Here is a 10,348-nt window from a genome sequence, read left to right as displayed (position 1 = left end):
CATTTCATGCACTATTGCCCTCTCGCACACAGTTGAAAGCACTGCCTCCTACACCTCTGATCCACTAACTGGCCTCTATAACCTTACACGACCTAGAGGGACCAAGACCACAGAGGAGAGTGGGTATAAAGGCTACTGACACTCACTAGTTTCAATACCAGCATATCCCCACTTATATAATCAGAGGCTAAGCAACCAAGAGAATTCCTCTGTGTTAAGTAGCTGACAATTTGGCCCTGACATTTTTTGGACATCTTTTCTTTTAGACCCTGAACGGTGAGTTTTGAGGGTTGAGAAAAGTTCACCAAGTTTATATACAGTGCCTTCAAAAAGTATTTATACCCCTTGACTTATTGCACATTTTGTTGTGTTACAGCCTGAATTCAAAATGGATTAAAAAAAGTATAATTCTCACCCATCTACACACAATACCCCATAATGACAAAGTGAACGCATGTTTTTAGAAATGTTAGCAAATTTATTGAAAATTCAGTACAGAAATATTTCATTTGCGTAGTATTCACACTCCTGTGTCACACCCTGATCTGTTTCACCTGTCTTTGTGATTGTCTCCACCCCCCTCCAGGTGTCGCTGTGTATTTATACCTGTGTTGCCTGTTGCCAGTTTGTCTTGTTTGTCAAGTCAGCCAGCGCTTTTGTTCTCAGCTCATGCTTTTCCCAGTCTCTCTTTTTCTCGTCCTCCTGGTTTTGATTCTTGCCTGTCCTGACTCTGAGTCCGCCTGCCTGACCACTCTGCCTGACCCTGCCTGCTGACCTGTACCTTTGCCCCACCTCTGGATTTTTGACCTCTGCCTACCCTGACCTTAAACCATTGTTTATTCGATGTGTCTGCATCTGAGTCTTACCTTCATACCTGATATCCTGAGTCAATACATGTTAGAATCACCTTTGGCAGCGATGACAGCTGTTAGTCTCTAAGAGCTTTGCACACCTGGATTGTGCAACATTTGCACACTATTTTTAAATTCTTCAACCTCTGTCAAGTTGGTTGTTGATCATTGCTAGACAGCCATTTTCAATTCTTGGCATAGATTCTAAATCCGATTTAAGTCAAAACTGTAACTAGACCAATCAGGAACATTCAATGTCGTCTTGATAAGGAACTCCAGTGCATATTTGGCCTTGTGTTTAAGGTTATTGTGATGTCTATTATATTTATTTTCATCCTAAAAAAAATCCCTAGTACTTCCTGATGACAAGCATACCCATAACATGATGCAGCCACCACCATGTTTGAAAATATTAAGAGTGGTAGTAAGTGATGTGTTGTGTTGGATTTTCCCCAAACATAATGCTTTGTATTTAGGACATAAAGTTAATTTCTTTGCCACATTTTTTTGCAGTTTAACTTTGTTTTATTTTTTAAAAGTGACCTTCTTTGTGAGGCATTGGAAAACCTCCCTATTCTTTGTGGTTGAGTCTGTGTTTGAAATTCACTGCTCGACGGAGGGATCTTACAGATAATTGTGTGTGGGGTACAGAGATGAGGCAGTCATTAAAAAAGAATGTTAAAATACTATTATTGCGTAGTGAGTCCATGTAAATTACACTACAGTATATATACAAAAGTATGTGGACACGCCTTCAAATTAGTGTATTCGGCTATTTCAGCCACACCCGTAGCTGACCGGTGTATAACATCGAGCACACAGCCATGCATTCTCCATAGACAAACATTGGCAGTAGAATGGCCTTACTGAAGAGCTCAGTGACTTTCAACGTGGCACCGTCATAGGATGCCACCTTTCCAACAAGTCAGTTCGTCAAATTTCGGTCCTGCTAGAGCTTCCCTGGTCAACTGTAAGTGCTGTTATTGTGAAGTGGAAATGTCTAGGAGCAACATTGGCTCAGCCGTGAAGATCTAGGCCACACAAGCTCACAGAACGGGACCGCCGAATGGTGAAGCACGTAACGCGTAAAAATCGTCTGTACTCGTTTGCAAAACTCACTCCGAGTTCCAAATTGCCTCTGGAAGCAACGTCAGCACAATAACTGTTTGACAGGAGCTTCATGAAATGGGTTTCAATGGCCGAGCAGCGGCACACAAGGCTAAGAATCTGGGTTTGGCGGATGCCAGGAGAACGCTACCTGCCCCAATGCATAGTGCCAACTGTAAAGTTTGGTGGAGGAATAATGATCTGGGGCTGTTTTTCATGGTCCGGGCCACAGCATACAATGACATTCTAGACAAATATGTGCTACCAGCTTTGTGGCAACAGTTTGAGGAAGGCCCTTTCCTGTTTCAGCATGACAATGCCCACGTACACAGAGCACGTACACATACAGAAATGGTTTGTCGAGATAGGTTTGGAAGAACTTGACTGGCCTGCACAGAGCCCTGAAACCCGACTGCAAGCTAGGCGCCTAGTCGCCCAACATCAGTGACCGACCTCACTAATGCTCTTGTGGCTGAATGGAAGCAAGTTCCCGCAGGAATGTTCCAACATCTAGTGCAGGGTTGTCCAACCCTGTTCCTGGAGAGCTACCATCCTGTAGGTTTTCACTCCAACCCTAATCTAGCACACCTGATTCTAATAATTAGCTGGTTGATAAACTGAACCAGGTTAGTTACATACAGGAAGGTTGCTCTCCAGGAACAGGGTTGGACACCCCTGATCTAGTGAAAAGCCTTCCCAGAAGAGTGGAGGCTGTTATAGCAGCAAAAATACTTTTGTTGTTGTAGTGTATTGTGACTTGTTAAGCATATTTTTACTCCTGAACTTATTTAGACATGCCGTAACAAAGAGGATGAATACTTATTGACTCAAGACATTTCAGATTTTCATTTTTTATTAATTTTATAAAATATAATAAAAATGTCAAACATAATTCCACTTTGACATTATGGGGTATGTAGGCCAGTGACACAAAATCTCAGTTGAATCAATTTAAATTCAGGCTGTAACACAACAAAATGTGGAAAAAGTCAAGTGGTGTGAATAGTTTCTGAAGGCACTTTACTTCCTCAAAACAGACAGTAGTGAACATTATTATACCATAGGCAGGAAAATTCAATTGGTCAACCAGTGGAGGCTTGTGGGAGGAGCTATAGGAGGACAGGCTCATTGTAATGGCTCGAATGGAAAAATGGAATGGTATCAAACTGATCAAACATATGGGAACCATGTTTGACTCCGTTCCATTGACAACATTCCAGCCATTACAATGAGCCCATTATCCTATAGCTCCACCCACCAACCTACACTGTGGTCAACATACTATGCAAAAAACAACAAACCCCATGTGCAAAAATAGACTGAAGACACATGTATCCTATCCATTGTTTAGGGAAAGGAATGTGCCACTACCTCGCTCTACTGTACAACCAAAGATGATGAATTGAGGCGCAAACTGAAGTGAACTGCTTGCTGTCAATATTTTTTAAGAAATGTTCTCCCTCTGGTGTGTATTATCATCGGTGTAAATTAAACGTGCTTTTTGGGGGGGTTAGATTTTGGGGGGGGTAACTATTTGACAATCATTTCATGCAACTGAAATAAAGTAGTTCCTGATTTACCATGGCAAATCTACTGTGGCAATTTACCCTACATGTTTTATGAATGGAAAACTCGTTGGTGTGGCCTACTCTTTTCTTTTTTTGTTTCCATTTATGTAATCGATTTAATTACAACTTGTCTTGAAAAGTAGTGTCACTTCTTATCAAGATCGCGGGGGGAAATATCCCTGCACTCTCCATATTTGAAATGTGTAACTAAATCAACCCAATTGTGATTGAGTAGAATCTATTATTTTTATTAAATGAAAATGTAGTCTAACAAGGTTATTTCAAATGGCACAAATATTATTTGGTCATTTAAGATGAAACGTTTGAATGAAGTGTAGACCTACTACTCCTATACTGGTATTTTACATTCATCAGCCTTACGGTTTCCGATCCCCTGATTTCAACTGGGACGGGAATTGATAGCCTAAACTAGGAAAGTTGCAGCTGCCTTGTATCAGCGTGAGATCAGCCAAATCGCTGGTTTCTGTATGTGGGTTTTGCGTTGCAAACAAGCTTATTTTATTTTAGCAAGCTGGTGCATGTAATCTCCCGTTTTAGTATCGTTTTAAGAAAGTCATCGCTAACACTTTCTGCCCAGTCTTTAAACGTGCGGAAGACACTCAGTCTCTCTCTCTGTTCTCGTAGTCTCACCTACATTTACATTACATTACATTTAAGTCATTTAGCAGACGCTCTTATCCAGAGCGACTTACAAACACATCGCAGTGCCCTGTAGACGATACTGGAGACTTGTATGCAACCTCTGGGGCTATGTGCCCAACACAGAGACACACCCACACACACACAGCTCATTCCCCAGACATTTGTCTCGTGTTTATGAAACGTGAGGCGCTTTGTACTTTTATGTTGATATTGGGTGATCACAATGTGTTCTGAGGTCTGATTGGGAGACTGACTTTAATTTCCTGTCTTCCTGTTTCCCTTCTCATCTGCATCCCCATGAGTTCCTGTGTGCATGTTTGTGTGTGTATGTACTTCTGAGAACGTGTATGTGAGTAAAAAACATTTTATTTCCCATAGGGCCTGTTATCATACCATTATTAGACGAGTAGAATGTGGGTTTAGAGGGAGCCTTATCGGAAAGCCTTTCGTGTTGCTGAACTGACAAATAAAAGTCAAACAGCCATTCAGAGTAAAATCCATTAATAATATTTGTTTTCAATCGCTCTGACGTTGTGGAGAGGACACTGTGCAAACAGCTGTTTGGCTTTGTCTCATGTCCTCCACTGTATCTGGGAAACTAATATCTGCCAAGCCAACCAGGAAACATTCACAGCTGACATATGTACAATGCCCGACCACACAAATGTGCCTTTTCAACATGCAACAATATCAGAGATACTGTATATCCACAGAAGCCTGTGAACTCTACCAGAGCGACCCCGTCTTCCACAGAAAACTCATATTGAACTAGTCCGATATTTAATTGTTATAGATATGGCCGGTATACAAACACGCATTTAATAATGCTAGTACACACTTAAAAAGGGTTCGTCGAGTATTCTTTGGTAAGGGTAATGGTGTTATGTGGAATCATAATGACTCAACGAACCCTTCAAGCCCTTCAATGGTTATTGTCCTCCATCCACACCTGAGAAGCTGGGACAGTTCTGACTGTTTGTGGTGACTGTGGCTAACTCTCCCATGACTAAACTACTAGACTAAATGGTGTTGTATGAGTGAATAACCCCTCACTCCAGGTGGGAGCTGAGTGGTAATGTTTTCCCAGTGGACAGAATAAAGAGAAAGTAGAAAAGAGAGCTTTATATTGAGTTGAGAGGATTGTATGACAGGATCCCATCTGCATGCAGAGATCAAGTCACTGAGAGATATGGTGTAAGATAATACTTTATCATACAGGGCATCAGAAAACTCTAACTAGTGAAAATTAAATAAAAACTGGAAAATATTGCACCTTTTTGACAATTCTTCCATGTGTCCGAACCCCCTGCAACCCCAATCCCCTCCCGTTGAATGTAGTGTTTTATATCACACATACAGTGGAGACAATTGAATTAAGTCACTAATAGAGACAGGGAGTTATCACTGTCTCCAAAAGCAGATTATCTGATTTGCTTATATACCTGGCCTGTGCATAAGGGCTGAACAAACATTCACTCTAAAAGTTACTGGATTTAAATAGATTACTATTCAGTGTTGTAGACATCACTGTGTATGTGTGACATATTTCATCTGTCCTTCTGTGGTTTCTCTGCCTTTGTCATCCATTCTGATTGAGTTTGCAGATTAGGTTATATAACATTACACGATCAAAACATAGATAAGATAGATAAGCAGCAAAATAATTACAATCAAATCACATCAAATAATAACAAGAATTCCCAATTAGTTTTGAATAATATAATGACTAGCACATCCTTTAGCTATTATTAGCAGAATCCACAAATATCCACATATCTCACCCTTTGACTGCACCAAGTGTAATTCTGTCTGACTACTGACATTACAAACGCTATGACCTTCAGTGTAGCATTAGAGACCTTTACAACAGACTGGTAAAGCTCCCTGTAATGATGCTGTCTCTGTTGGAGGACACCAGCTTTCAGTCGCTTGATTATGTTTGAGAATCCATGTTACATTCAGATGAAGGACATGATTAATTATTGACTCAGGAGATGACATTTCAGAGTTGTTACTTAGTTCACTGTTTCTTAGTTCCTGTATGTCAACATGCTGCCCAGACAAGGTCTGAAGATAATAACAAAAAGAGGGTAGTTCAAATACGACATTGAAGCCAATTGGCTGAGAATATCAGGCATGAAATTATATTTTTGACGGTCTGAATCGCTTACGGGAAACATTGTGGTTCTGTTTCAACTGACTAGCAGCCACTGTGCACAAACTCAACTGCTTCACCCTTCATTCATTCTTATTTTTTCTTCTTGGGTCTGAGAGGCAGTGCTCATTGGCTTTGATGTCATTTGGTAATGCATTCCCGATTTAACAAGGTTCTGGCTGACAGTTTGATTGAACAAAAAGGCCAAGGCTTAACTTCCTGAGAAGTGGATGAGATTATGTTGTAATTGGGACCAATTTGGATAGAGGCACAGAGGAAAGGCAACTTACACGCGACATTTACCTCGAGTCCCTTTCTATGCTGAAGTGAGTAGCACAGCCAATGAGGTTGACTTTTTAGGGAAGATCAAAATACTAATTATTCTGCTGCTGTTGGGAGTGGTTTGATTGTCTCCCCTTCATCACAATCACTAAGTTTTAGTGATTCAAATGAATAATTCACCTAATTCACATTTTTTAAATGTTCCATCTTACCTCTTCCGAAACATTTTCAATAAATTGATGCAATTTACAGGAACTTTCAGAATTGGATACAGCCGATGATTCAGATTACTACCCTAGAGCATCCCAAATCTCCGGGTGGTGTGTTTTTACCCAAATGTAAATTATATATTTTTCATATTGAGTTCCCCATGGAAAGCTTTCAAAAGTTGCATAGTCATTTTATGTAAACATGTGTGTGTGTGTGTGTGTGTGTGTGTGTGTGTGTGTGTGTGTGTGTGTGTGTGTGTGTGTGTGTGTGTGTGTGTGTGTGTGTGTGTGTGTGTGTGTGTGTGTGTGTGTGTGTGTGTGTGTGTGTGTGTGTGTGTGTGTGTGTGTGTGTGTTAGCACATGCATGTGTGCTTGCATATGTCTTGTATGTTGTAAATGTACTATAAGTTCTAGTCTATATCTGCGGAGCCTGTGCCTGTCTCTGAGCAGGAGTGACTTTGTTCTGTCTCTGTGGGTGGTTGGTGGGTTATAGGCACCGGGCCAGGCTTCTTTTCTTCACAGCTCCCTCAGTGGCTAAGTGCCTTTCCACGTTCTGACATGATGGGACATTACGATGGTCTAAATGAGAGGGGACAGGTATTAAATGTCTGTCACACCTGTTTTAGGCAGCAGCCTGCGATGGCCTTCTCTCTTGTCCTCACCCAGCCTTATTTACAGGAGAGGCAGCTGGACCATGGGTAGAGGGGGAGCTCTCTCTCTCTCTCTGTCTCTCTCTCTCTGTCTCTCTCTCTCTCTCTCTCTCTCTCACACTCTCTCTCTTTGTCTCTCTCTCTCTCTCTCTCTGTCTCTCTCACTCTCTCTGTCTCTCTCACTCTCTCTCTCTCTCTGTCTCTCTCACTCTCTCTCTCTCTCTCTCTCTCTGTCTCTCTCTCTCTGTCTCTCTCTCATGTTGTTTCATACTCATTTTCTGTCATATATTATATATTGCTCTCTCCTTTGCTTGATATACAACATTCAATTTCTTGCTCACGACAGTTTTCTTGATCGTCTCTCTCCCTCTCTCCTCTCTCTGACACACACACGCGCACGTGCACACACACACATACACACACAGGGTCATCAACCAGGGAACATTGAGGGTGGGTATTGTGTTGGGTATTATGTTGGCTAAACACCCCAGAGCATGTCACCCAGTTCCCCTGACATGAATCCATGTGAAAACATGTAGATATTAAGATGGCTGGAGCCAGGTCTGGTCTATAATGACATGGGTGACATGTGGACCTCAGTAGGGCAGATAGGGCTCTTGGATGTGAGAAATATGCTCTTGATTCAACCATGATGAATAATTATAATGGATTGCATAAACAGTATAGTGCACAGTGACTAAACACTTTGGTCTCACAACCATCAGTGTCATGCTACTCTCTGAAACTAAGGAGGGTTCTGGGAAGAGTCTTCTTCAGACAGACAACTCTCCCAACAAATTGCGAGGATTGCTAAGGCAGGGCTTAAAATGTAGGCGGGAGTTGTTCTCATGTTTAGCTAGGGCAACAAGCAGATACGGCAGTGACGTCACCGGTGTGGCGCATCCCATTTCCAAATTGTCCTCCATGTCCCAACTCACGCCGGAACTTCTACAGACGCGTATGCAGGAAATTGGTACATTGTGGGATGAAACCCGTCTGTCTAGAGAGACTATTGTCATGCTACACATTGAAATGTTTTTCATCTGAAGGTCTGCTGAGATTTGTCTGACTTCACTCCCACACAACAATTTCTCTGTTACTTAATCAAAGAAAAAGTGACTCACTAGAGTCTCATACAGTGAAAGCTGTAAAACTTCAGAGCAGACCAGTACCTATATTCACCAAAGGTTGTGACAGATATCTCCTCTTAGCCCAGTGTACAGGTGGAGTGGTGTGAAGAGGATCCCCACAAGCGCTGTGTGTGTGTCTCAGTCAGAGCCTAGTAAAACTGAGGTGTTCTCTGGACAACAGGAGGACTCCAGAGCATCTTATCACAACAGAGTTTTTCTCCTCCTAGCCTGTTTCCATTCATTGTTTCACTGCGCATAGCTTAATTAGCAGTTGTTACAATAACACACGCACTGCACAGTGTGCATTAGCATAGCTATGGTAATTCTATGACGTGAATGTGAGGACGGCTATTGTGATGATTTTAGCCCTTTGCTGCCCTACTCCTCCCTCAGTTCTACCTGTTTGCTAGGTGCAATTCCACAACAGGTTGGACCAAAGATATTTATGATGTTTTGGATCTTCCTGAAATAAAACCATATGAAGGCCCTTTGGGGGAAGGATGTTTCGAATACCTTTTGAAGTCTAAATCCAAAATTATTCATGAGAAATAATTGATTAAAATTGGGAAATTTGTGACACTACAACGATGAATCTTTAGATGCTACAAAGTCAGTCTTGGTGTCATTTGAAATATGAGTAGTGTTTAGATTAAGAATAGCTAAATGTCTTTACATGCATTTATCCAAAACATTATACATATCTCTGGTATGTAAATGAAAATTCAACATACACTATATATACAAAAGTATGTGGACACCCTTTCAAATGAATGGATTCGGATATTTCAGCCACACCCATTACTGACAGTTGTATAAAATCGAGCACACAGCCATGCAATCTCTATAGACAAACATTGGCAGTAGAATGGCCTTACTGAAAAGCTCAGTGACTTTCAACGTGGCACTGTCATAGGATGCCACCTTTCCAACAACTTGAGCTGCCCCTGTCAACAGTAAGTGCTGTTATTGTGAAGTGTAAATGTCTAGGAGCAACAACTGCTCAGCCGTGAAGTGGTAGGCCACCCAAGCTCACAGAATGGGACCACCGAGTGCTAAATCTTATAGCGCATAAATATCGTCTGTCCTCGGTTGAAACACTCACTACAGAGTTCCAAACTGCCTCTGGAAGCAACTTCACCACAATAACTGTTTGTCGGGAGCTTCATGAAATGGGTTTCCATGGCCAAGTAGCCACACACAAGCCTAAGATCACCATGGACTCTGGAACAATGGAAACGCATTCTCTGGAGTACTGAATCACGCTTCTCCATCAGGCAGTCCGACAGACGAATCTGGGTTTGGCGGATGCCAGGAGAACGCTACCTGCCCCAATGCACAGTGTCAACTGTAAAGTTTGGTGGAGGAGGAATAATGGTCTGGGACTGTTTTTCATGGTTCGGGCTAGGCCCCTTAGTTCTAGTGAAGGGAAATCTTAACGTTAAAGCATACAATGATATTCTAGACAATTCTGTGCTTCCAACTTTGTGGCAGCAGTTTTGGGGAAGGTCCTTTCCTGTTTCAGCATGACAATGCTCCGGTGCACAAAGTGAGATCCATACAGAAATGGTTTGTCGAGATCGGGTTGGAAGAACTTGACTGGCCTGCACAGAGGCCCCGACCTCAACCCCATCGAACACCGACTGCGAGCCAGGCCTAACCGCCCAACATCAGTGCCCGACCTCACTAATGCTCTTGTGGCTGAATGGATGCAAGTCCCCGCAGCAATGTTCCAA

This window comes from Salvelinus alpinus, chromosome 5, assembly GCF_045679555.1.
Source record: "Salvelinus alpinus chromosome 5, SLU_Salpinus.1, whole genome shotgun sequence".
Taxonomy (NCBI): Eukaryota; Metazoa; Chordata; class Actinopteri; order Salmoniformes; family Salmonidae; genus Salvelinus; species Salvelinus alpinus.
The sequence above is the reverse complement of the archived record's forward strand: the minus strand, read 5'-3'. Positions refer to the sequence as shown.